Source organism: Copadichromis virginalis, linkage group LG6 (genome assembly GCF_057382275.1).
Source record: "Copadichromis virginalis isolate Kocher_CV1m ecotype Utaka linkage group LG6, C_Virginalis_male_GT1.1, whole genome shotgun sequence".
Lineage (NCBI taxonomy): Eukaryota > Metazoa > Chordata > Actinopteri > Cichliformes > Cichlidae > Copadichromis > Copadichromis virginalis.
Genome location: NC_140623.1, coordinates 44,064,710 through 44,090,492, shown reverse-complemented (window position 1 = coordinate 44,090,492; position 25,783 = coordinate 44,064,710). Strand labels below are relative to the sequence as shown.

General features: G+C 49.3%; 1 pseudogene; it reads right to left on the bottom strand.

Moving 5' to 3' along the window:
- LOC146708653 (calpain-1 catalytic subunit-like) overlaps positions 1-25,783 on the bottom strand; it is a 46,333-nt pseudogene that overhangs the window by 12,690 nt on the left and 7,860 nt on the right.

Genomic DNA, 25,783 nt, shown 5'->3' with positions numbered 1-25,783 from the left:
AGAGGAGGTACTGGTCCGTGTGTGTGGGCTTCCGGTAAACTTCGATGTTGAGTTTGCCGTTCTCTTCAATGTGCACAGCGCAGTCCAGGAAAGGCAGACAGTTGTCCTTTGTGTCTTCCCTGGTGAACTTGATGTTTTTATCCACAGCGTTAATGTGCGCAGTGAAGGAGGACAGGACCAACTTCACACCCGATCAGATCTGCACACTGTTAGACCTCTGCCTCACCACTACATATTTCAAGTACAACGAAGGCTTTTACAGACAAAAACATGGCTGTGCCATGGGCTCCCCCGTGTCACCTATTGTAGCCAACCTTTACATGGAGGAAGTGGAAAGGAAGGCTCTTGGCTCTTTCAAAGGAAGAGTACCCAGCACTGGTACAGATATGTGGACGACACCTGGGTCAAAATCAAGACACAAGAAGTGGAATCCTTCACTGCGCACATTAACGCTGTGGATAAAAACATCAAGTCATCAAGTTACCTGCGTTACCTGCGCAGGTAATCAAAGAACAGCAGTTTCTCACCCAGAGCTCCCTGACAGATGTCGGTCCTCGAGGCCCCGGATACAATGAACTCTGGGTCAGAGGTCAGCTCCTGCACATAAGCAACAGTCATCATCAGCTGCCTGACGTGCACCAACACTGCTGTACAAATAAAGACTAATTGATTGATTGATTGATGGTGGAGAAAACTGAGCAAAAGGGTTTTTAACAGCCAGCTCTCTGAGGTCACTCTTCCTGTGCGTGAGGTCATCGTGCTTCCTGTGTGCACCTGAAACAGCGTTTTCATCACACGGCCGCCAACTCGTTCCGTAGTGATCAATAATCACCAGACAGACGCGGCTCTGTGACAGTTCAATCTCACTGATCAAAGTGAAAGCTCGTGATCAAGAAACAGGGTCAGCTCACCTGAGGAGCTCTCCTTCAGGCACTTTAATCACACCTGTGATCAGCTGATCTCTGAGTGGTCTGAGAGGTGTGTGATGTCACGGCTGATTATCAGCTCTGAGGAAGCAGGCTGAGCAAAAACAGATGATTGCTATCAAACCAGACTCCATGCAAAAAACATCTAATTTAAGCAGCGGAGCTCAGGTGAGACTCACCTGAGAGCCGAGCAGAGCCACAGGTAGCTCGGCTGCTCTCAGGTCAGTTTCATTGACCAGATAAAAGTGATCACTCACTCATGCTCAGCCTGATCATCAATCAATCTGCCAATCAACCCTGACAGCGGCCCGTTTGATCAGCGTGTTTCAGGTAACGCAGGTGCGACAGGTGCGGGATTGGAGCGGGTACTGACCGTGGGTCTCTTCCAGGACACGCCGCGGACCTTGGAGGAGTTCGGGTGATAATTTCAACAGGTGAGTCAACGGTGCAGGTGTTGTGACCAGTTTGTGTATCAGGCTGTAAACATGTTAGCATGAGTCTGTGGGCACTGACTCACTGCAGTTCCTCTGACGTCCAGCAGAGGCAGAGTGCTGATTGGGTAACAGCCGCAAACAGAAAACAAACACAAAAGCTTTTCTTCAGATTTTATTTGGACTGTTTCAGAGTCAGCGACCGCAGCATCAGCTTCCTGTCCTTTGCACGGTAACCATGGTATCTGTTATAACTGAGACACAGCAGCCAATCCAACGTGTTTATTTTACTTGCAAGGAAACAAAATCATTCACAGTGAACATGTTCGCGATGCTCGCTGGAGCCTCTTTAGACTTTTTGCCAACATTATCCTCCAACACAAACGTGCACGTTAAACTGTTCAGCTACTGCATGATGCTAACGCTGCTTTGGATACGATGCCTTCAGCTTACCAAAGACAGTGCTGCCTAAATCATTTTCCCAGCATGCTCCTGGAGTGGCAGCTGTCAGTTGATGGTGAGGCACAGCCACTGCAGAAGGAAATGAGGTCAGTGATGATTTCATGTATGTCAGCCAATAAGAGAGGGACTGCACTGCTTAGGTGTGGTTTACCTGCTGCAGGTCCAGCTGGATCCAGAGTCCTGAACATCCCTGAAGTGGGAAATAAGAAAACATTTAAAACGTTACGTACAAGCACAACCACAGACAGCTGAGGACACTGGGAACAGTGGGAACACTGAGTGGGAACAGTTCGAATACTGGGAATAGTGTGAGCAGTGGGAATACTAGGAGCGGTGGGAACTCACTGAAGAGCATCTCCAGACGGATCAAGCAGCCGATGAAACGGTCGAAGTCGATGGCGTAGCTTCTGTCGGTGTAGCGAGCGACAATCTCTTGGATCACTGTGCTGTTCAGCTGGAACCCTGAAACACAAGAGGAGGAGCCACCAGGTGAGACACGCATGCCAGGTAGACCTGTCCAGGAGCTCTGTTTTCCACCTGAGAGGGCCAATCATGGATACGTCTCCTGCTGTAGCTCCTCCCACAGCAGTAGGTGTCAGCTTTGAAGGAGAGTTTGTGGAAGTGCGTGGAGTGGGCTGAAAGGGGGCCGTCGGTTGGAGCTCCGAGCTCCCTGACCTGCACTCAATCTACAGGACCAAGGCCAGGAAGATGGTGAAGGACCTCAGCCATCCCAACAACAGACTGTTCTCTCTGCTGAGGTCAGGAAAGCGATTCCGCTCCCTGAAGACCAACACAGAGAGACTGAGGAGGAGCTTCTTCCCGCAGGCGATACGGTCTCTCAATCACACCACCACACAGTACTGACCCACACATATGGTTCTTACACACACACTGGACTTTCTGGACATTGTTTTTGCACAACACTGGTCACTATATTCTTCATTTCCGGTTAATACTTGTACAGCTGCTGTTATTGTGTATATATTTATTTATATTTCTTCATACATTCTTATATAGTTCTATATTGTGTATTTTGTTGTACAGTTATTTTATTTTCAACTTTAATTTATATATTTTATCTTATTCCTTCCCAGTTAAATTTACCCTTCATTCTAATTTGTGTTGTACAGTTATTTCATTTTTAACCTTAATTTATATTTTATTCCTTCCTAGTTAAATTTACCCTTTTTAATTTTTCATATTTATTTCCTATCTTATTCATAGCCTTTTCCTTTTTTGTTTTCTTTAGGTCACGAGCAGTTGTCCAAGCATTTCACTACATATCGTACTGTGTATGACTGTGTACGTGACAAATAAAATTTGAATTTAGGAGTCTTACCGGCTTCAGCCAGAGCCGCTCTCATCTCGTGGCTGCTCATCGTGCCAGACCCGTCCGAGTCGTGACTCTTAAAGATCTCCTGCACACGACAGCAGCGAGCAGTGAGGTCATCGCCATGCCGACTCTGACAGAAGCTGTAACAGTGCTCACACACAGGCGAGAACTCACCAGGTACGTCTGCATCTTCACCCAGCAGGCCCAGTCTGGAGCTGCCGTCAGTCTGAGGTCAGTTCAGGAACCGCACACCTGATCACCTGACGCCACACAGGTGAGTCACACGCATCATCGATGGTTGGCTCACACTCTGTAACTGCTCAGTCAGTTCGATCACTCCTTGATCACGTATCAGTTTTCTGCTGATGGGCTGTAAACTGCATGGATGTTAGAAAATTCTGGTTTTCTGTGTTTTTTGTAGTTTCCAGTGGAGGCGTGTCCTAAAACTCTATCAAACACACGTTAGCATGTGATACTGTCTGCGTGTCATGATTTCGTATGAAGGATACATCCAGCAGGCTGATGATGTCACAGCAGGTTTGCAGGCTGAAGCCATCGGTTGTAATGTCCGACCCTGAAATCAGAGCAGAGCACAACCATCAGCAGGACTTTCCTGTGGGCCCAATCCGGTGAAACGTTAAACTCTTCTTACTCCGCTTTGTCCAAAATCTGCTGGAGCTCATGGGGCTGAAACAGGAGAGCAGATGTCAGACTGTGTAGCGGTTATGCAGCGTAACCCTGTCACCCTGAAGTCGGGACCTGGTGTGGGCTTCCTTCTCCGTAAACACCGTCAGTACGAAGCTTCCTTTGCGGTGCAGTTCGAAGGTGGACGGGACGATGGCGTACTCTCCGGGTGGCAATTTGAAGCGATCGCATACCTCCCTCAGGTTGATGAAGGCGTGACTGCGAGCCACTGACTGGTCTCTCAGGAGGACGTCCGGGCCCAGGCGGACGTTAGAACGACCTTTATACGGACCGCAGAAGAATAAGAAGGTGAGACCTGGAGACGGAGGCATCTCTGAGTCCTACAGACAGCAAACAACAACAACAGCTGAGACTCGCCGTGCAAACGGCTAACTGCTGTACAGGGATGTGCTTCACCAATCAGCTGTTACTTAAACATGTAATCAGTAAAAGCTGATGAAATGAAACCATCGTGTTTTTATCAAAGTGCGAGTGAGAAAGCCTCTGAGGCTCGAGAGTCGCCGATGAGGCTTCTGACACACAGCTTCAGTTTGCTTTAAACTTCAGCCCTGAGTCGATAAACACACCCCTGCACTTTAGAAGAGGACTTCATGTGTAAGTGCTCGTCCCAAAATCAGTGATCACATCTTTAGTCTTAGATGTGCTCCAGTGAAGCCTTTGTTGCTTGTCTAGGTTTGTGCAGCTCGCTGATGTTTGCTTAACTCTGCATCAACAAGTGTGTGTTACAGATAGCTCTTGGCTCTTTGTAACTGTCACGGTCCTGGTCAGCGGCCGTGTGAAGAGTGGAAGGAGGACTCAAACGCAGCACTATTTCAGACGTGAAGGGTGATTTATTGACAATACCAAGCATAAAGTGGAGATGACAAAACTGAACTAAGGACGAACTAAACTGGGAGAAACTACACAAAGGAGTGGCAAACCTGAACATGAAGGGAGAACAGCAGGGAGAGCACGCAGGGAATTTCACAGGGTATGAACACAGACGACGCGACGAGGAACAGAGGAAATCACACACTATAAGTACACAGAGAGACACTGGGAATCACACACAGGTGGGGGAAACAGCTGGACCTGATTAACCTGACGAGACAGGGGAACACTAACACCAGGGACCAATAGAGGGAGCACAAACCCAGAACCCAGTATCTAAAATCCCAAACACAAACCATCCCAAAACAGCCACGAATAATCATGAAAGTAATAACAATAAAGAACACAAACACAAAGTCACTGAGTCATGGCCGCAGGACCATGACAGTAACCTTATTTTCCTTATTGGTTTGGGGGACTTTGGGGCACTGAGCACATTTAACAGCATGCTCATTGTTCCCAGGTCCACATACATCATTGCTGCTCTACATCCTGTACAACCATCAATGCATTTGCCACAGGACTTGAACTTATCACCTGATTCACCCAAAGATGTACCTCAACTTCAAAACCTCCTTGCTTTGCCTGATTACCTCACGAGTTATGAAACATTGTGCTTACTTTCAACATTCGAAAAGTCCAATTCAGTACGTAATATTACGAAGCAAAGACTCCCGTCTTATTACTGCTCTTATCTGATAATGTGCAACCTAACCTGGCCCTGAGCTCAGACACCATCTGGATTTAAATCCTCACCTGAAGATTGTTCATCTTAGTGTGTGCAGTTTGTTAGATGGATATGGTCAGGGTTTGGGTTCGATCAACAGATGTGGATATTTAATTTCTGAAACGTGTCTAAGTATATTTCTGATGACTATATTAGCATGACTGGATACAGTGTTTATCGTACCGGCTTACAGGCTTAAGAAAGGTGGCACTGTTGCTGCTTATGTTAAAGTTTGATGCCACAATGGTTCATCTGTTTGTTGTCCTTCTGCCTCTACAGGAGCGTTTCCTGTCCAGACTACAGTGAGCTTGGGTTAGCCGGTGACTCTAACTGGGATTGGCTCAAAGCTGTTTCATGATTTCAAATCTTTCTGTGATTCTATCAATCTTACCCAGCTGGTTCAAAGCCCTGAAAAGTCTACCTTGGTTATCCTGATTCTGACAAATGTTTCTCATAAATTCTCATCCTTGGGGGTCTTGTGACTTAAGTGTCCGCTGTGATGCTGCTGTTAATAGAAACACTGAGGTGCCCAAGTCCCAACAATGACTGGAGGAAAATAGGATTGATCCCTGGTGTAGGAGTAGCGTGGACAATTTTTTAGGGATGTAAATTGTGTATAAACATGCTCCATTAAAGAGATTTAGGAAAAAATGCCAGGTTCTCCCCAGAGCTGGCAGATATCATTCATGAGCGTAACCTTGGCCAAAGTTAGGAAAACAGGTTCTCCCACTGATTGGCTTCTTTCAGACAACTAAGAAACAAATGTATTTCCTCTATTAAGAAAGCTAAATCAGAAGACTATTTGTCACCACTGAGAACCTCCCTGGGAAAGTCTATGCCAGGGTGCTGGAAAGGAGAGTTCGTCCGCAAGTCAAACCTCAGATACAGAAGGAACAATGCGGTTTTCGTCCTGGTTGCGGAACACTGGACCAGCTCTTTATCCTCTCCAGGATACTTGAGGGTGCATGGGAGTTTTCCCAACCAGTCTACATGTGTTTTGTGGACTTGGAGAAGGCATTCGACCGTGTCCCTCGGGGTGTCCTGTGGGAGGTGTTGCGGGAGTATGGGGTGTCTGGCCCATTGCTACGGGCCATTCGATCCCTATACAACCGTTGCAAGAGCTTGGTTCGCATTGCCGGCAATAAGTCGGACTCGTTCCCGGTGGGTGATGGGCTCCGCCAGGGCTGCCCTTTGTCTCCGGTTCTGTTCATAATTTTTATGGACAGGATTTCTAGGCGCAGCCAAGTGGCGGAGGGCTTTCACTTTGGTGGCCTCAGAATCTCATCTCTGATTTTTGCAGATGATGTGGTTCTGTTGGCTTCATCGGGTGAGGGCCTCCAGCTCGCACTGGAACGGTTCGCAGCCGAGTGTGAAGCAGCGGGAATGAGGATCAGCACCTCCAAATCTGAGGCCATGGTTCTCAGCCGGAAAAGGGTGGAGTGCCCACTCCGGGTCGGGGATGAGTTCCTGCCACAAGTGGAGGAGTTCAAGTATCTCGGGGTCTTGTTCGCGAGTGATGGGAGAAGGGAGCCGGAGATCGACAAACGGATTGGGGCTGCAGCTGCAGTAATGCGGACGCTGCACCGGTCCGTCGTGGTGAAGAGGGAGCTGAGTGTAAAAGCGAAGCTCTCAATTTACCGGTCGATCTACGTCCCTACCCTCACCTATGGCCACGAGCTGTGGGTAGTGACCGAAAGAACGAGATCGCGGATACAAGCGGCAGAAATGAGCTTCCTCCGAAGGGTGGCTGGCCTCTCCCTTAGAGATAGGGTGAGAAGTTTGGCCATCCGGGAGGGGCTCAGAGTAGAGCAGCTGCTGCTCCACATCGAAAGGAGCCAGCTGAGGTGGTTCGGGCATCTGACAAGGATGCCTCCTGGGCGCCTCCTGGGTGAGGTGTTCCAGGCATGTCCCACCGGGAGGAGGCCCCGGGGCAGACCCAGGACACGCTGGAGAGATTATATCTCTCAGCTGGCCTGGGAACGCCTTGGTGTTCCCCCGGATAAGCTGGAGGAGGTGGCTGGGGAGAGGGAGGTCTGGGCCTCTCTGCTTAGGCTGCTGCCCCCGCGACCCGGCCTCGGATAAAGCGGATGAAGATGGATGGATGGATGGATGGATGGATAACCTAAATAACCCACAGCAGTTCTGGAAAATCATTAAGTCTCTTTCAGTGAGCAACAGCTCTAATGCTCTACCCACCTATGTTTTTAAGGACTCTGTTCCTGTTTACGATAGGAAGGAGATTATGAACTGCTTTAACAAGCACTATATATCGTCTGTCTCTGTGTTTGACTCTCTGTAAAATCCAGCACAAACCCTCCAGCGTAAAATGGTAAATAGACTGATTCTTATATAGCGCTTTTCTACTCTCATTCACCCACTCACACAAGCTAAATTCACACTCCGATGAACGCATCGGAGTGGGGGGGGGGATTAGACCAACATCTAATCTATCTGTGCTGGCCAAAGTTCTTGAAGCTCTTGTGTGCGAGTAGTTAAAGCAGTTTTTGTACACCTATGATATTTTATCTGAATCATGTTTGAGGAAAAATCACAGAACTGTCACAGCTGCAGTGAAAGTGTCAGTGCCACAGGGCTCTGTATTAGGTCCTCTTCTATTCATCATTTACATTGTGCCAGATGCAAACTTGCACTTCTGTGCTGATGACACAGTTATTTACAGCTGTGGTCCAACTGCTGTCCAAGCCTCTGACTCCTTGCAGAAAGTCCAGCACTCATTACTTAAACCTGTTCTCAATGCAGACAAAACAAAGCTCATGTTGTTTTCCCAATCAAGGAAGTTGGTTCACACGTATAAATATCCAGGCATCTTTAATAGGACCGATTCTTATATAGTGCTTTTCTTCTCTCCCGGAGTACTCAAAGCGCTCTATACAACAAGCCACATTCACACAAGCACTTCCTCTAAACTGAGATGCTTCCTAACTACATTCATACTCTATCAGAGAGCAACTTGGGCTTATTATGCTGCCCAAGGATACTTGGTATGCAGACTGGAGGAGCCAGGGATCAAACCAACAACCTTCCAATTAGTAGGTAACCTGCTGTACCTCTTGAGTTACAGCCACCTCGTCTTTATTGATGACTCACCTTTAAACCACATGTAGACAAACAAACTTTGATTTTCACAATAAGTTGTTTTTCTGTTAATACAAAGAAGCGACTTGTTGCTGCAACATTTCTACTGTTGCTGCATTATGGAGATATTCTACATATGAATGCTTCAGTGTCTTTGAATGGTTGATACTGTGTGGGTCACAATCAGCCAAGGTTTGGGGTGATTGTGACCCACACCTGTTTTCACACCTCACAGACAACTTTGGCCACGTCCGCACTAGCCTGGATAGATTTGAAAACGCGTCCACGCTATCGTTTTCAATCGTTTTCACAGAGTCTTTCATTCACATTGAAACGGCCCAAAACGCTGACGTTCCAGTACTGTGCATGTGTGAAACGCAAGAAGATTCGACCTGCCTCATTTCTGTCTGCCATTTATTTACTTTCCAGCTCTTTGAAACGTTGCGGCAAAATGTCGAGGAAAAGCACCGAGTTTTTAAAATGGACTAACAATGAGGTGGAGTTGTTGCTGCGAGTAACACAAAAGTGCAAAGTTGCAAAAGCGAGTAAGAATTGAAGAATTTGAAGAAAAGCTCTCTGGAGTGCATACAGACTGATGTTAATCTTTAATAGGGCAGACAAAACAATGCTGTGTAATGCCCTCCACTAGCTTAGTTTAATTGGTCACTGCATCACATGACTAACATATATCATTGTTTTATAAAGTCTCCCTTTTCGCTGTCCACACTGCGACACAAAAGCAGCGTTTTCAAAACACTTCGTTTTCTTTCAGGGAAAACGCGTCTCAGTGTGGACGGGAGGCCAAAAGGGAGAGAGAAAACCACGCGTTTCAAAATGAAAGCGCATTAGTGTGGACACAGCCTTAAAGAAGTCCAGACGCTTTTCTTTCCACGCTCCTTGGACCATTTGTTTTTTTAAATCAAAACTAAGAGTCCTGGAGGCCAGTTCCATAACATGTAACTGTTTCATGTAGATTGTCATTTCATTTTATTTTCGTGTGTGTGTGTTTAATCTTTGTAACTGTGTGATATTTGGCCAGGTCTCCCTTAAAAAGAGTTTTAATCTCAGTGGGATCGTCCTGGTTCAATAAAGGTTGAATATTTAAAAAGAGAAACATTGAGTGATGGACGCGACGCATGAAACAAACGCAGACGGGGAACGTGACGTCAGAGGGGGAAGATGAAATAAAGACATCAACACCAAAGAGCAGGGTTCATATTAAATGTTAGAAACATTCAGACCTCAACATGATACAGTTTCTCAAGGTTCAAGGTTCAAGGTTCTTTATTTGTCACATGCATAGTTATACAAGTATAACACACAGTGAAATGTAGCCTGACACGCTCCTCGACATGTGCAAAAAAATTGGGGGGGGGGGGTGTAGAGGAAGAACATTATAAAAAAAAAAAAACACCCAGCACGCCCCTGCGGGCGGTTTATCCTTCAAGCTCAGGTCCTCTACCAGAGGCCTGGGAGCTTGAGGGTCCTGCAGTATCTTAGCTGTTCCCAGGACTGCGCTCTTCTGGACAGAGATCTCCGATGTTATTCCCGGGATCTGCTGGAGCCACTCGCCTAGCTTGGGAGTCACCGCACCTAGTGCTCCGATTACCACGGGGACCACCGTCACCTTCACCCTCCACATCCTCTCGAGCTCTTCTCTGAGCCCTTGGTATTTCTCCAGCTTCTCGTGTTCCTTCTTCCTGATATTGCTGTCATTCGGAACCGCTACATCGATCACTACGGCCGTCTTCTTCTGTTTGTCTACCACCACTATGTCCGGTTGGTTAGCCACCACCATTTTGTCCGTCTGTATCTGGAAGTCCCACAGGATCTTAGCTCGGTCATTCTCCACCACCCTTGGGGGCATCTCCCATTTTGACCTCGGGACTTCCAGGTTATACTCGGCACAGATGTTCCTGTACACTATGCCGGCCACTTGGTTATGGCGTTCCATGTATGCCTTGCCTGCTAGCATCTTGCACCCTGCTGTTATGTGCTGGATTGTCTCTGGGGCATCTTTACACAGCCTGCACCTGGGGTCTTGCCTGGTGTGATAGACCCCAGCCTCTATGGATCTTGTACTCAGAGCTTGTTCTTGTGCTGCCATGATTAGTGCCTCTGTGCTGTCTTTCAGTCCAGCTTTGTCCAGCCACTGGTAGGATTTCTGGATATCAGCCACCTCCTCTATCTGCCGGTGGTACATACCGTGCAGGGGCCTGTCCTTCCATGATGGTTCCTCGTCTCCCTCCTCTTTCTTGGGTTTCTGCTGCCTGAGGTATTCACTGAGCACTCGGTCAGTTGGGGCCATCTTCCCAATGTATTCTTGGATGTTCGTTGTCTCATCCTGGACTGTGGTGCTGACACTCACCAGTCCCCGGCCCCCTTCCTTCCGCTTAGCGTACAGCCTCAGGGTGCTGGACTTGGGGTGAAACCCTCCATGCATGGTAAGGAGCTTTCTTGTCTTTATGTCAGTGGCTTCTATCTCCTCCTTTGGCCAGCCTATTACCCCAGCAGGGTACCTGATCACGGGCAGGGCGTACGTGTTGATGGCCCGGATCTTGTTCTTACCATTCAGCTGACTCCTCAGGACTTGCCTGACCCTCTGCAGGTACTTGGTGGTTGCAGCTTTTCTAGCGGCCTCTTCATGGTTCCCATTCGTCTGCGGGATCCCCAGGTACTTGTAACTGTCCTCTATGTCTGCAATGTTGCCTTCTGGTAGTTCAATCCCCTCAGTTCTGACTACCTTCCCTCTCTTTGTTACCATCCAACTACACTTCTCCAGTCCGAACGACATTCCAATGTCATTGCTGTATAGCCTGGTAGTGTGGATCAGTGAATCGATGTCTCGTTCACTCTTGGCATAAAGCTTGAGGTCATCCATGTACAGGAGGTGGCTGACAACTGCTCCGTTCCGTAGTCGGTATCCGTAGCCAGTCTTGTTAATGATCTCACTGAGGGGGTTCAGGCCTATGCAGAACAGCAGTGGGGACAGAGCATCTCCTTGGTAGATCCCGCACTTGATGGTGACTTGTGCTATGGGCTTGGAGTTGGCCTCTAGTGTTGTACGCCACATCCCCATTGAGTTCCTGATGAAGGCTCTTAGGGTCCCATTGATCTTGTACAATTCTAGGCATTCCAGTATCCAGCTGTGGGGCATTGAGTCATAGGCCTTCTTGTAATCAATCCAGGCAGTGCACAGGTTGGTCAGTCTGGTCTTGCAGTCTCGGCTGATTGTTCTGTCTACCAGTAGCTGGTGTTTTGCGCCTCTGGTATTCTTGCCAATTCCTTTCTGTGTCCCGCTCATGTATTGACCCATGTGCCTGTTCATCTTAGCCGATATGATGCCTGACAGGAGCTTCCATGTAGTACTGAGGCAGGTTATTGGTCGGTAGTTGGAGGGGACCGGTCCCTTCTTGGGGTCCTTGGGGATCAGGACCGTCCGGCCTTCAGTTAGCTATTCCAGGTGTCTCTCGTTAACTAGCAGGTGGTTCATTTCAAGGTTCAAGGTTCAAGGTTCTTTATTTGTCACATGCATAGTTATACAAGTATAACACACAGTGAAATGTAGCCTGACACGCTCCTCGACATGTGCAAAAATTGGGGGGGGGGTGTAGAGGAAGAACATTATATATATATATATATATATATATATATATATATATATATATATATATATATATATATATATATATATATATATATAGTATATACACTGGGTGAATGTGCAGTAGTAGCAGCAAGCAGGTGAATTCTGTACATTAATATGAATAGATATCTGACTATTTTACAGGATAGACAATATAAACATATTTAAAGTTAAAGGAATTGAAATGTACATTGTGCCTTGGTTTAGAGTGTCTGGAAGAGTCCTGACTCAGTCAGTTATAGATGATGTGAGAGGGCGGGTGTGTGTGTTTAGGGCCCAGATGGCTTGGGGATAGAAGCTCCTCTTGAGTCTCTCTGTCCTTGCCCAGAAGATGCGGAACCTTCTACCAGATTGCAGAAGTTGGAACAGTTTGTTGCCAGGATGGGACGGGTCCTTCAGTATCTGCGCTGCTCTAGTCCGGCATCTCCTGGTGTAGGTGTCCTGAAGCGGGGGGAGAGCAATCCTGCAGCAGCGTTCTGCTGTACGGATCACTCTCTGGAGAGCTTTTTGGTCCTTCACACAGCTGTTCCCAAACCACAATGTCATGTTCTGTGTGAGGATGCTCTCCACAGCGCCTGTATAGAAAATCCTGAGGATCTTTGGAGAGACCCTGAACTTCCTCAGTTGTCATAGGTGATACAGGCGCTGCCTAGCCTTTTTGGTCTGGACCTGAATGTGGGCAGCCCATGTCAGGTCTGAGGAGATGTGGACACCAAGATACTTGAAGGACTGCACCCTCTCCACTGGAGCTCCATTGATGATGATGGGCCTGTAGTCTCTGTGCTGACCCCTTCTGAAGTCCACCACCAGCTCCTTGGTCTTGCTGACGTTCAGCTGGAGGTGGTTGTCCTGGCACCACGATGCCAGATTCTTCACTTCATCCATGTAGGCCGCCTCATCGTTGTTGGAGATGGCACCCAACACCACTGTGTCGTCAGCAAACTTCACAATGGTGTTGGAGCCATGGGTGGCCACACAGTCTGAAGTGTAGAGGGAGTAGAGCAGTGGCGAGAGGACACATCCCTGAGGTGCTCCTGTGTTGATGGTGATGCTGTTGGAGAAGCACCTGCCCACCATCACCACCTGAGTTCTGCCAGTGAGGAAGTCCAACACCCATGCACACAGACGGCTGTTAAGTCCCAGATCCCTCAGCTTTGTGAACAGTCTGCAGGGCACTATTGTGTTAAACGCTGAACTGTAATCAACAAACAGCATTCGCACATAGTTACCCTGTTTCTTGTCCACGTGGCTGAGGGTGGTGTGTAGGACGTGGGCGATGGCATCCTCTGTGGATCTGTTGGATCTGTAGGCGAACTGCAGCGGATCTGTGGTGTCTGGGATGGAGGAGGAGATGATGTTCTTCAGCAGCCTCTCAAACACCTTCATTACTACCGAGGTCAGTGCAACTGGCCGGTAATCGTTCAGGGATGAGGGTTTGCTGTTCTTGGGCACAGGGATGATGGTGGATCTTTTGAAGCATGTGGGGACCACAGACTTCGCCAGGGACTCGTTGAAGATGTAAGTGAACACACCTGCTAGCTGGTCAGCACAGCAGCGCAGCAGACGGCCGGTGATGCCGTCTGGCCCCGCCGCTTTCCTTGTGTTCACTCTCCTCAGTGCCGCTCGGACGTCATGCTCCGCGATGCTGGTCACCGGTCTCTCGCTGATGACGTCACTGTCCTCGGTAGTCAGGCGGTAGTTAGCATTAGCCGCCTGGCTAACCTCGAAACGGGCGTAGAACCGATTCAGCTCGTTGGTGAATGCAGAGTCAGCGTTGATCAGCGCAGTGTCCCTGGCTTTGTAGTCCGTAATGGTGCGTAGTCCGTGCCACATACTCCGTGTGTCGCCCTGGTTCAAGTTCAAGTTCAAGGTTCAAGGTTCTTTATTTGTCACATTCATAGTTATACAAGTATAACACACAGTGAAATGTAACCTGACACGCTCCTCGACATGTGCAAAGAAATTGGGGGGGGGGGGGGGTGTAGAGGAAGAACATTATATATATATAGTATATACACTGGGTGAATGTGCAGTAGTAGCAGCAAGCAGGTGAATTCTGTACATTAATATGAATAGACATCTGACTATTTTACAGGATAGACAATATAAACATATTTAAAATTAAAGGAATTGAAATGTACATTGTGGAAGCGGGACTCCACACGTTCCCGGTACCGGCATTTGGCATCTCTCACCGCGCGCCGCACGCCATATGAGGACGCTTTGTAGGCGCTCATATCGCCAGTGGCGAGACCCGCGTTGTAGGAGGCGGTCCTGGCGTTTACTGCAGTGCGGATCGATCTGTCCATCCACGGTTTCTGGTTTGGGAATGTGGTGACTCTCGCAGTGGGGATAATCTCCTCCGCTAGCATATTGACGAAGCATACTGCTACTTCCGTAAACTCGTTGATGTCGACTGCGCATGCTCTGAACATGTCCCAGTCTACGTCGTTGAGTGCGTCCTGTAGCGTAGCTTCTGATTGGGCAGTCCACCGTTTTACCTCCCTCGTGGTCACGTCTTCCGTCCGTATGCTTTGTTTATACTGGGGGATGAGGAAGATGGCGTTGTGGTCAGACTTCCCAAAAGCCGGGTGTATAAAAGGCCCCAAAGTTCATATAATAGTTTTACTGGTGTTTATAAGTTTATATAAGTTCATGTAATGTTCCATCTTCTGTCAGTTTGGGCCAGCCCACCTTCTAGTGACATCATCCGGTTAGTAAGGTGGGCAGTTTAATGGCGGCTGAGCAGTGTTGGTCCGGAGGGGGTGCACTGATTCCTGGGGCATGTTAGGTGTGCGTAAATGACAAGTAAGTAGTGACCTGTGTCGTATTTTGCCTTTGTTGTGTCAGTACTGTAGTATGTTACCATTTAGGAGCTAATGTAGTGCATAGTTGGAGCGGTAGGCCACGCATGCAACGCGTGAGTTCACCCTCATTTCATATGCTAACTTATGTTGTTAGCTTGGCCCCGGTTTAGCTTGTTGACGCATGTACGGTCGCTCGTATGTCCATAATGTCATTCCTGTGTTATCAGACCTTCTCTATATGTTGTATGTGATGCTTGTGATTGTTTACTTTGAAGTAGCGGAGTTTGTAGCGAACAATTAGGTACGTGGATTAATAAAATAGCAAACGTAGTATAACCGGAAGTATGGCGTCCCGCTTGCCCTTCACAATAAGAGCATTATAGCGGAATATAATGGGGGACGCTTTTATTTTGTATAACTACCGGAAGTAGTTCACATGTACTGACGGTTGCTTAACCTCGCACTAATGCTATTTAGTTGCATAGTGTGAGCAGTTTGAAGTGTATTATATTTTTCTGATCTTTATATTTGATTATGTTAACTATGTTGTATTATGTTTATATTTGAGTATTTGACTTTTCCATTCTCTTTATTTATTGTTATTTCCCTTGTTTATTTCCTTTGTAGGAAACCACACACACACACACCCAGACACACACTTATGTACACCCGCTGTGTTACAGCCCCAGAAATTAAGCGGTGACAATAAAGTGCCTCAGACGGAACCTCAAGCTCTCTCCTTCTTTCGTGCTCTGGGCAATTTGGCCTTAAGTGGTGTTCTGGCCGACACACCGGGGTGACCGTAGTGCTCAAAGACTGAATCAGTGCCACAGCCGTGCCTATCTTTGATATCTCCACTACATTAATTGGTCCTTCGAGCCGGATGCACTAGGTTCGCCTCAGAGATGGAACCAGGCCCAGAGTACGAGGCTCGTGGCGCACGCCCCAAACGACATGCTCGCCCACCTGTGCACTACGCAGATTATGAGGTGGAGTACCCAGGCTACATTAGCCATGCATATAGAGAGGATGTAGAGCTCAGACACCAAGAGGACAAGGCCAGGATGACCTCCCTCGCTTCCCCCTTTAGCTGCAACCTAGCCAGCCCTCAGTGGAGGCGGGATGCTATTCTCCATGAGACGGCCTCGCGCTATGGAGCTCAGAGCCAACAGCACATTCAGGAGAATCAGCTAGCCCCCCAGCTGTATCCGGAGAGATGGCATGGGGAACAAGCCTATGATCACTCTACTCCTCTACCCTTCGTGCTCCCCTATACACATCCAAATAAGGAAGTAAGTGCAGAGTTAGAGGATATCCGTCAGGAGCGCCACCTCATCCAGCAGAGCCAGCAACGTATGTCATCAGATCTGGTCGAACTCAAGGCACTGCGGGCAGAAATGAGACAGTTAGTGGAAGCTGTCCAGAGCATGCAGGGCCCATCTTCTCTCCAAACCAGTAAGTCAATGCAGTCACCGCTACCGGGTGATGCACCAGAGATTGAGGAGGATGATGACTGGCCTGCCCCACCACCGTGGCCAGATCCAATTGAGGAAGCGCCACTGCCTAGTGACCCACCAGTGTTGAACCCCCATCGCCAAGATGCATGTATGTTTCCAGCCATTAAGACAGAGGCAATGGCAATCCCACCCGCTAATATGGTCGTGGACCACCCAGGACAGAGTCTGTCATCAGATCCTCCACCAGCTCTCAGGTTTCCAGATAAAGCCTCCCATAATCCACCTCCCTGGTTCAAGCCGGTTCATCTCCCACCTCGCCCAGGCAGTTTCCCACTGGGTGGGTCCAAGCATCCGCGCGCCGCCTATGGGGACAGTAAGACTGAGCATGGCTGTAATCCAGCATCCCCTGAGCAGCAGTTCAATCTGTCCTCTCCACAGCCACTGCCGGACAGACCGAATCCGGGCAGGACTCCTATCACCTCAGAGACAGTTTACCGTGGTCCCCGCCCAACAATCCCCAACTTCTCCAGTCGAGACCCTAGTGAGTTTGCTAGGCTTAAGATGGCATTGGGGAATCTTCTACCTGAGGACACGACTGAGCTGTTCAAGTATCAAGTGTTGGTTGATCACCTGCACTTAGAGGAGGCCAGATTAATAGCCGATGCTTACCTCAACTCTGCCACACCCTTCACTGATACGATGGAGGCCCTCAATGACAAATTCGGCCAACCACATCAGATAGTGCTGAGGCGTATTGCTGCGATGATGGACTCACCTGACATCAGACGTGGAGACGTCTCGGCATTTGAGAGATTTGCCCTCCAGATACAGTCACTGGTGGGGATGTTAAGGACACTAGGCCCAGAAGGAGAAGTGGAACTACACTGTGGTTCACATGTTTCTCGTCTGCTTAGTAAACTACCCCCCGAGCAGAGAGCGGAGTTCCGCCGCTGCATGTTCCAACAAGGTGTGAGGATGCATACCTTGGCAGATCTCGCAGGGTGGCTTAAGTATGAGTCCTGGTGCCAAGACTCTGAAGGGCAGCTAGCAGTGAAAGGGACAAAGGAGAAACAGTGGCCCAGGCCTGAGGTGCGCCAGGGTAAGAGATCCATCACAGTCCTTCATGGTGCAAAGGAGGTAATGACGAACCCACAGGCTTTGAGGCCAGGTGGTGTGGCCAGCAAGAACAAGCCATACTGTCCATTCTGTAACACGGAAGAGCACTATCTCAGTCAGTGCACAATGGTATCCAAGTTGACAAAGGACCAGCTAACAGAGTGGATAAAGAGTAACAAGAGGTGCTGGCGCTGCGCACGGTCACACCAGGCAGCCCAGTGCAATCTGAGGAAGACTTGCAGCCTCTGCCAAGGGAAGCACCTGCAGGTACTGCATGATGTCAATGTTAGAACACCTAAAGGGTCGCTAACAACAGCGGTGGTGAGCGGTGACTCGAAGGCAGCAACCGACGTCCTGTATCTAGACAGACCCACTGAAGGCTGCAAAGTCCTTCTAAAGATTGTCAAAGTCTGCATTCATTATGGCAAGCGAACAATCAGCACTTATGCTGTACTGGATGACGGGTCAGAGAGGACAATGCTTCTGCCGGAGGCTGCCGAGAAGTTAGGCATGCAAGGGATCGCAGAGGACGTCCCACTGCGCACGATTAGGCAGGACGTGCAGACTCTCAGAGGTGAGTCAGTGTCGTTCTCTGTTTCTTCTCCATCAAGGCCCAGGACCAGGTTCAAGATTGCTGGGGCCTTCACTGCTGCACGCATCGGACTTGCAGGCCACACTTATCCCATGGAGCAACTCAGGGAAAGGTACAAGCACCTGATTGGTCTTCCGATCCACACCTTGTTAAATGTGAAACCTTTGCTACTCATTGGCAGTGACCATCCCCATCTGGTTACCCCCGTTGAACCAGTCAGGCTGGGACCTCCAGGAGGGCCTGCTGCTATTCGTACCAGGCTAGGTTGGGCGCTACAAGGGCCAGCAAGTATAGTTGGCCAGCTTACCCAACCGCAGCAGTGCTTGCTGACTTCTGTTGCACCTCAGGTCAGTGAGTTAATGAAACATGTGGAGAAACTGTGGCAGGTCGACATCGTTCCATTCCGAAACGAGAAGCTTGTTACTCGTTCAAGGCAAGACCAAGAGGCCATATGCATTCTGGAGACCAGAACTGTCCGAATAGAGGTTGAAGGCATACGTCGCTATGCCACCCCACTGCTTCGCCGGAAGGGGATGCCTCTACTGCAGGCAACTAAAGACGCCGTCATGCCAAGTCTACGGGGTGTAGAGAGAAGGCTGGCCAAAGACCCAGAACGAGCTGAGGCCTACAAAGTGGAGATGGAGAAGCTTATCAAGGCTGGCTCCATCATTAAGTGTGGCTCTGGGACACCTGTGACAGAAGGTCAGGAGGCGTGGTACATCCCTCATCACATGGTGAGCCATAATGGCAAGAACCGATTGGTTTTCAACTGCTCATTTCAGTACAGAGGACAGAACTTGAACGACTACCTGCTGCCTGGGCCCACCTTAGGTGCGTCGCTTCTGGGAGTCCTATTGCGCTTCAGAGAGCATGCAGTTGCAGTGAGTGGGGACATTAAAGGCATGTTCCACCAGGTTCATCTCTTACCAGAAGATCGTGCCCTGCTCAGATTCGTCTGGCGAGACATCAGCGACGAGAGCCCTCCAGCAGTCTACGAGTGGCGGGTGCTCCCGTTCGGAACCACGTGTAGCCCCTGCTGTGCCACATTTGCCCTGCAGCGTCATGTCATGGATAACAGCCAGCCAGATGATGACGTGAGACTCTCGGTCGAAAGGTGTTTTTATGTGGACAACTGCCTTCAGAGTTTCCCCACCGTGGAAGAGGCAAGGAAACTTGTCGACAGGTTACGGGCCATCCTAGCCTCAGCAGGTTTTGACCTACGTCAGTGGGCCAGCAATGAACGTGACGTCATCAGTCACTTACCACAAGAGAGCTGCTCCGCTAGTGTGGAACTATGGCTGGCCCAGAACAAGGTAGATACCCCAGAATCTACCCTGGGATTGAGCTGGCTATTCCACACAGATGTCCTAGGCTACAAGCATCGTCAAGTTCCATATGCAGTCCCCACGATGCGCAATATCTACAAGGTCTTGGCCAGCCAGTACGACCCCCTAGGGTTCATCTTACCCTACACAACCAGAGCGAAGGTAATCATCCGCCATCTTTGGGACAAGCAAAGGGGTTGGGATGACCCACACCTACCTCAGGAGCTTATGCAGCAGTGGACAGCCTGGGAGGAAGAGCTGCAATTTCTACCTGAAATTACTCTTCCCCGACCATATGTGCCTAAGGAAGTGGACCCCTTCAGCTGTCAGAGAGAGGTGCACATATTTTGTGATGCCTCTGAAGAAGCTTATGGCTCAGTAGCTTACCTCCGGACCACTGGCAGAAATGGTGAAGTGCATCTGTCATTCTTGGTGGCCCGTTCCAGGGTTGCCCCTAAGCGGTTCCACTCCATGCCCCGATTGGAGCTCTGTGCTGCACTCACTGGGGCACAGCTCTCACAAGTGCTGGAAAGGGAGCTCACCCTTAGAATCGACCAGACGGTCCTATGGTCCGATTCTACAACAGTGCTGACCTGGCTGAGGTCTGAATCCTGCCGATTTAAGGTCTTCGTGGGCACTCGTGTAGCCGAGATACAAGAGCTGACAGACAGGCACTCCTGGAGATACGTCGACTCTGGAAGGAATCCAGCCGACGATGTGACACGTGGGAAGAAGTTGAAGGAGCTCACTGTACCAAATAGATGGAGCCAAGGACCATCCTTTCTCCTGCGCAGTCCAGACTCCTGGCCAGAGGATCTCACGGTTGACCAAGCAGGAGATGCCTCGGAGCTGCGCAAAGCTGTGTTCTGTGGGACCACAGCAACTACTCCGTCAGGTCAGCCAACTTCAGATTTGAGCCGCTACAAAACCTGGAGTGAGATGTTAGAGGTTACAGCGCGGGAGCTACATGGGGCGGCCCAACCAGATGGTCATCCCACTGTTGAGGACTATCGCAAGGCGGAGAGGCTGATCCTACAGAGGGCCCAGATGGATAGTTTCCTGGAGGAGTACAACCTGTTGAAAGTCGGTAAGCCAGTTCCCAGGAGCAGTCGTCTTCTCTCTCTGTCACCCGAAGTGGATGAGACCAGACAGCTCATTTGTGTTGGAGGACGACTTCGGCGATCTGAAGATTTGGCTCTGGAGACACTCCATCCGATTATCTTAGACCCAAGCCACCCAGTGACCAAACTCCTGATCCAAGACTTTGATTGCCGCCTCCATCATCCTGGCCCGGAGCGGGTGTTCGCAGAACTTCGGCGCTCCTACTGGATTCTGCGAGGGCGTGAAGCTGTCCGGCGCTACCAACACCTCTGTGCTGATTGTCAAAGGTGGAGAGCTAGACCTACAGTGCCAAGGATGGCAGACCTGCCAGCAGCCCGGCTACGTCTATATAAACCGGCTTTCTACTCTACGGGAATGGACTGCTTCGGGCCGTTTGAGGTCAAGGTTGGTCGGCGTATTGAGAAGAGATGGGGAATCATATTCAAGTGCCTCACCACCAGGGCAGTCCACTTGGATGTTCTTAACACCATTGATGCAGATGCATTCCTGATGGCTCTTCGGCGATTTGTCGCCCATAGAGGAACACCTGCCAAGTTGTTTTCAGACCAGGGGACCAACTTCAGGGGAGGTGAGAGGGAGCTGCGTGAGACCTTTCTGAAGATGGCCCCGGAACTACAACAGCTTCTAGCACCCCAGAGGATCAGCTTCCGCTTTAATCCTCCAGGTGCCCCACACTTTGGGGGAGCATGGGAAAGGGAGATCCGGTCGGTTAAGTATGCCCTCTATGCCACCGTTGGTGCTCAGTCAGTTCCAGAAGAAGTGCTTCGCACTGTACTCACCGAAGTGGAAGGGATACTCAATAGTAAGCCCCTGGGGTATGTGTCTTCCGATGCCAGAGATGCAGATCCGGTGACTCCTAATGTTCTTCTGATGGGGCGGCCGGATGGATCGCTACCTCAGGTAGTATACCCAGAGAGTGCGCTCCTCAGTCGCCGTCGCTGGAAGCACTCCCAGGTTTTGGCTGACCATTTCTGGTCACGTTTCATTCGTCAGTACATTCCCAGTCTGCAGACTCGCCAGAAGTGGCAAACAACGGCAGCTGATTTGGCTGAGGACTCTGTGGTGATGATCGCTGATCCACAGCTTCCCAGGGCTCTCTGGCCGGTGGGGAGGGTGATTAAAACTCATCCTAGCCCTGATGGACGCATCAGGTCAGCTGACGTGAAGGTGAAGGAGAGAGTCTACACTCGGCCAGTTGCCAGACTAGTTGTCCTCCCTGCGCTGCCCTCTGGAGAAGATGAGGACAGCTCTGCGTCGAACTCACCACAACCCTAGAACTTTGTTGCCTTATTGATGAGCAAATGTCTTACATACATTTGGGGGCGGCTGTATAAAAGGCCCCAAAGTTCATATAATAGTTTTACTGGTGTTTATAAGTTTATATAAGTTCATGTAATGTTCCATCTTCTGTCAGTTTGGGCCAGCCCACCTTCTAGTGACATCATCCGGTTAGTAAGGTGGGCAGTTTAATGGCGGCTGAGCAGTGTTGGTCCGGAGGGGGTGCACTGATTCCTGGGGCATGTTAGGTGTGCGTAAATGACAAGTAAGTAGTGACCTGTGTCGTATTTTGCCTTTGTTGTGTCAGTACTGTAGTATGTTACCATTTAGGAGCTAATGTAGTGCATAGTTGGAGCGGTAGGCCACGCATGCAACGCGTGAGTTCACCCTCATTTCATATGCTAACTTATGTTGTTAGCTTGGCCCCGGTTTAGCTTGTTGACGCATGTACGGTCGCTCGTATGTCCATAATGTCATTCCTGTGTTATCAGACCTTCTCTATATGTTGTATGTGATGCTTGTGATTGTTTACTTTGAAGTAGCGGAGTTTGTAGCGAACAATTAGGTACGTGGATTAATAAAATAGCAAACGTAGTATAACCGGAAGTATGGCGTCCCGCTTGCCCTTCACAATAAGAGCATTATAGCGGAATATAATGGGGGACGCTTTTATTTTGTATAACTACCGGAAGTAGTTCACATGTACTGACGGTTGCTTAACCTCGCACTAATGCTATTTAGTTGCATAGTGTGAGCAGTTTGAAGTGTATTATATTTTTCTGATCTTTATATTTGATTATGTTAACTATGTTGTATTATGTTTATATTTGAGTATTTGACTTTTCCATTCTCTTTATTTATTGTTATTTCCCTTGTTTATTTCCTTTGTAGGAAACCACACACACACACACCCAGACACACACTTATGTACACCCGCTGTGTTACAGCCCCAGAAATTAAGCGGTGACAATAAAGTGCCTCAGACGGAACCTCAAGCTCTCTCCTTCTTTCGTGCTCTGGGCAATTTGGCCTTAAGTGGTGTTCTGGCCGACACACCGGGGTGACCGTAGTGCTCAAAGACTGAATCAGTGCCACAGCCGTGCCTATCTTTGATATCTCCACTACACCGGGTGTGAGACAGCTTTGTAGCCCTGCTTGTATGGCGTGTAGCAGTGATCCAAAATCCGATCCCCTCTCGTTGGACACGAGACATGCTGGTAAAAGTTTGGCATGACTTGTCTGAGGTTCGCTTTGTTAAAGTCTCCTGCTACAATGAGGGCTGCGCCCGGGTCCTTGTTTTGAAGCGAGCTCAGCACATCATGTAATTCGGACAAAGCCATACCTGTGTCCGCTTGGGGTGGGATGTAGACCGCCGTGGCGATGACTGAGGTGAACTCACGGGGCAGATAGAAAGGGCCGCACTTAATGCTCAGGAACTCCAGATGTGGCGAGCAGCCGCTGGAGAGAGTAGAAATGCTCCTGGCATCACACCACTTTCTGTTTACCATGAAACACACTCCTCCACCTTTGGTTTTGTTCGACTCTGCCGTTCTGTCCGTGCGGAGCACAAAGAATGAATCCGACTGAGTTACGGCCTGGTCCGGCACGGTGGGGGTCAGCCATGTCTCCGTGAAGCACAGAATGTTGCAGTCCCTCATGTCACGTTGGAAGGTGACCCTTGCTCTTAGGTCATCGAGCTTGTTCTCCATGGATTGTACATTGGCCAGTAGGATACTGGGCAGTGGTGCGCGATGCGCCTGCTGTCTCAGTCTGTTCCTAATACCAGTGCGTTTCCCCCGGCGCTTCTTTGTTCTGCGCCTCGGATGAGCAGCCCGTCCTTTGTTGTTCTCCGCGCCGTGTAGAATCTCTGGCGGCCAGGAAGGGTCAGGTTTAAAAGTGTCCAAGATTAGATGTGCAACCTTGGCACCGATGTTTACAAGTGATCCGCTGTCGTAAACTATAAGACTAGAGGATTTTGGGATGTAAACCAGAGCAAAAAATAGGTAAAAAACAAGAAAAGTAGATAGTCGGAGCGGAGCGGTCAGGAAGGCGTCTGGACGTGGCCGCGCCATCTTGTATTTTTTTGTTTCTATGGCGATGCTCGGCGTCTCTCTGCACCTCCACCTGTTTCTTTATATGCGCAGGTGTGGGTGTTGGCAGAATGTGTCAAGAAGCCTGATTCTGATTGGCTAACAGAGGTTTGAGTGTGACTGTGATTTTTGGGCTAGTTTTTTATGCTCATTAGGGCGTTTCCATGGAGATATTAACGAATGAGGTCCACCTTAGGCATCGACCTTTAACCTGCTGAGGTCATCGCAGGAGCCGTGTACTCGGTGAACTTCTGCTGTGTTCTCACCTGATCGGGCACCTGGAAGCACACCGACAGAGAGCATGAGACTCGCCAAACCTTTGTTGATGCACAGCAAAGCTAAACAGGAAGTGATCAGCTCAGCGCCGGGTGCGTTTGAACCTCGTAGATGGCGAAGCCGCTGCTGTTGAGGTCACGTCCGAAGCGCCTCTCCCTTCGAGCATCTTTCTGCATCAGACCAATGAGGATGGTGCAGCCTTCCTCGCCATCGTGAGGATCATCGTCCAGCTGGATGAAGAAGGTGGCTGCGGAGACACAGGAGCACATGTTAGCTGAGCGCTCTGCATCATGAACATCAAACATCATCACCCAGAGTGCTTCACTTCCTGTGGGCTACCGGGGTAGTTCCTGCAGCCGCCGGCGATGGATCCCACCCACCACGTGCCCTCAAACTCAGCAAAGTTCCAGCGGCCGACCTCGTTGCTTGTCAGCGTGTCAGGTTACAGATGTCGAGGCGGGAGAAGTGACTCAGGAAGTCGTGATAGAATATCCTGCAGGCGGCAGAGACGGGCTGAGTTTGCAGCAGCTGCAGACATTTTAACCCGCTACCGTCAGGCTCCACCTACCAGAACTCGCCGTCCTCGGCGCAGCAATCCAGCCGCCTCTTCTCCGCTGCCCGAATGCCGTCCCACTCCTTCGAGCTGACCACAGGAAGTTCAGTGAAACCACAGCTAAGGATGATGCTCCAGAACCTCAGAGCACCATGACTCACCTGTCGCTCCAGGCGCCCGTCCACTCCACCTGACCCCAGGGGTTCCTGATCTGGATCAGCTCCACCAGAGAACCACAGTGATGCACCTGCAGAACGTTACACCTGTGAGCATCTGTCCAGCTGTCGATCTGATCACATGATCACAGATTCTCCCTCACCTGCTCGGCCGCCGCGATGGAGTAGGTGTGGCCTTTGGCCAGCTTCTGATGAGCTCCGTCTCATACGAGCTGGAAATCTGAAACGTGGAAAGCACGTCCATGCTCACAGGTGTACACACGGGTGATCACACCCACAAACTACACCCTTTTTGGCTCCTACCTCAAAGCACACTGTGTTCTGTTGATCTTATGTGCTGCACAATAATGTTTAACATTTAGTATTTACTGTCATATTCCCATATATCATTGTGATGTTGTTTATTCTATTACTCTTGTTCTCTTCTGCTTGTTTTCTTTTTTCTTTCTCAGCAGGTGATCCAGGTGATTGATATATGCATTTTTTTTTCTCTGCCCGTTCTGTTGGTTTTTGTCTTTTGCCCTTCTCCCCCGTCCCTCTTCTCAGCTGTTTCTCTTTCCCTCTTTCTTTCTCCCCTTCTTTCCCCCAGTCAAGTCTGTCCCGTATTCATTAAGTGAAAATAAAATAAACAATAAAAGGTGAATCAAATGGACCATTACGGCAAGGCTGGGATGGTCAATTTGGTAAAGTAAATCCGTTGGGCATCTTTCTTTGCCTTTAGACAACAATTCTGATGCAAAAGAGCCAAACGGGACAGGCAAAAAAAAAAAAAAAAAAAAGGATATTTTTAGGGTT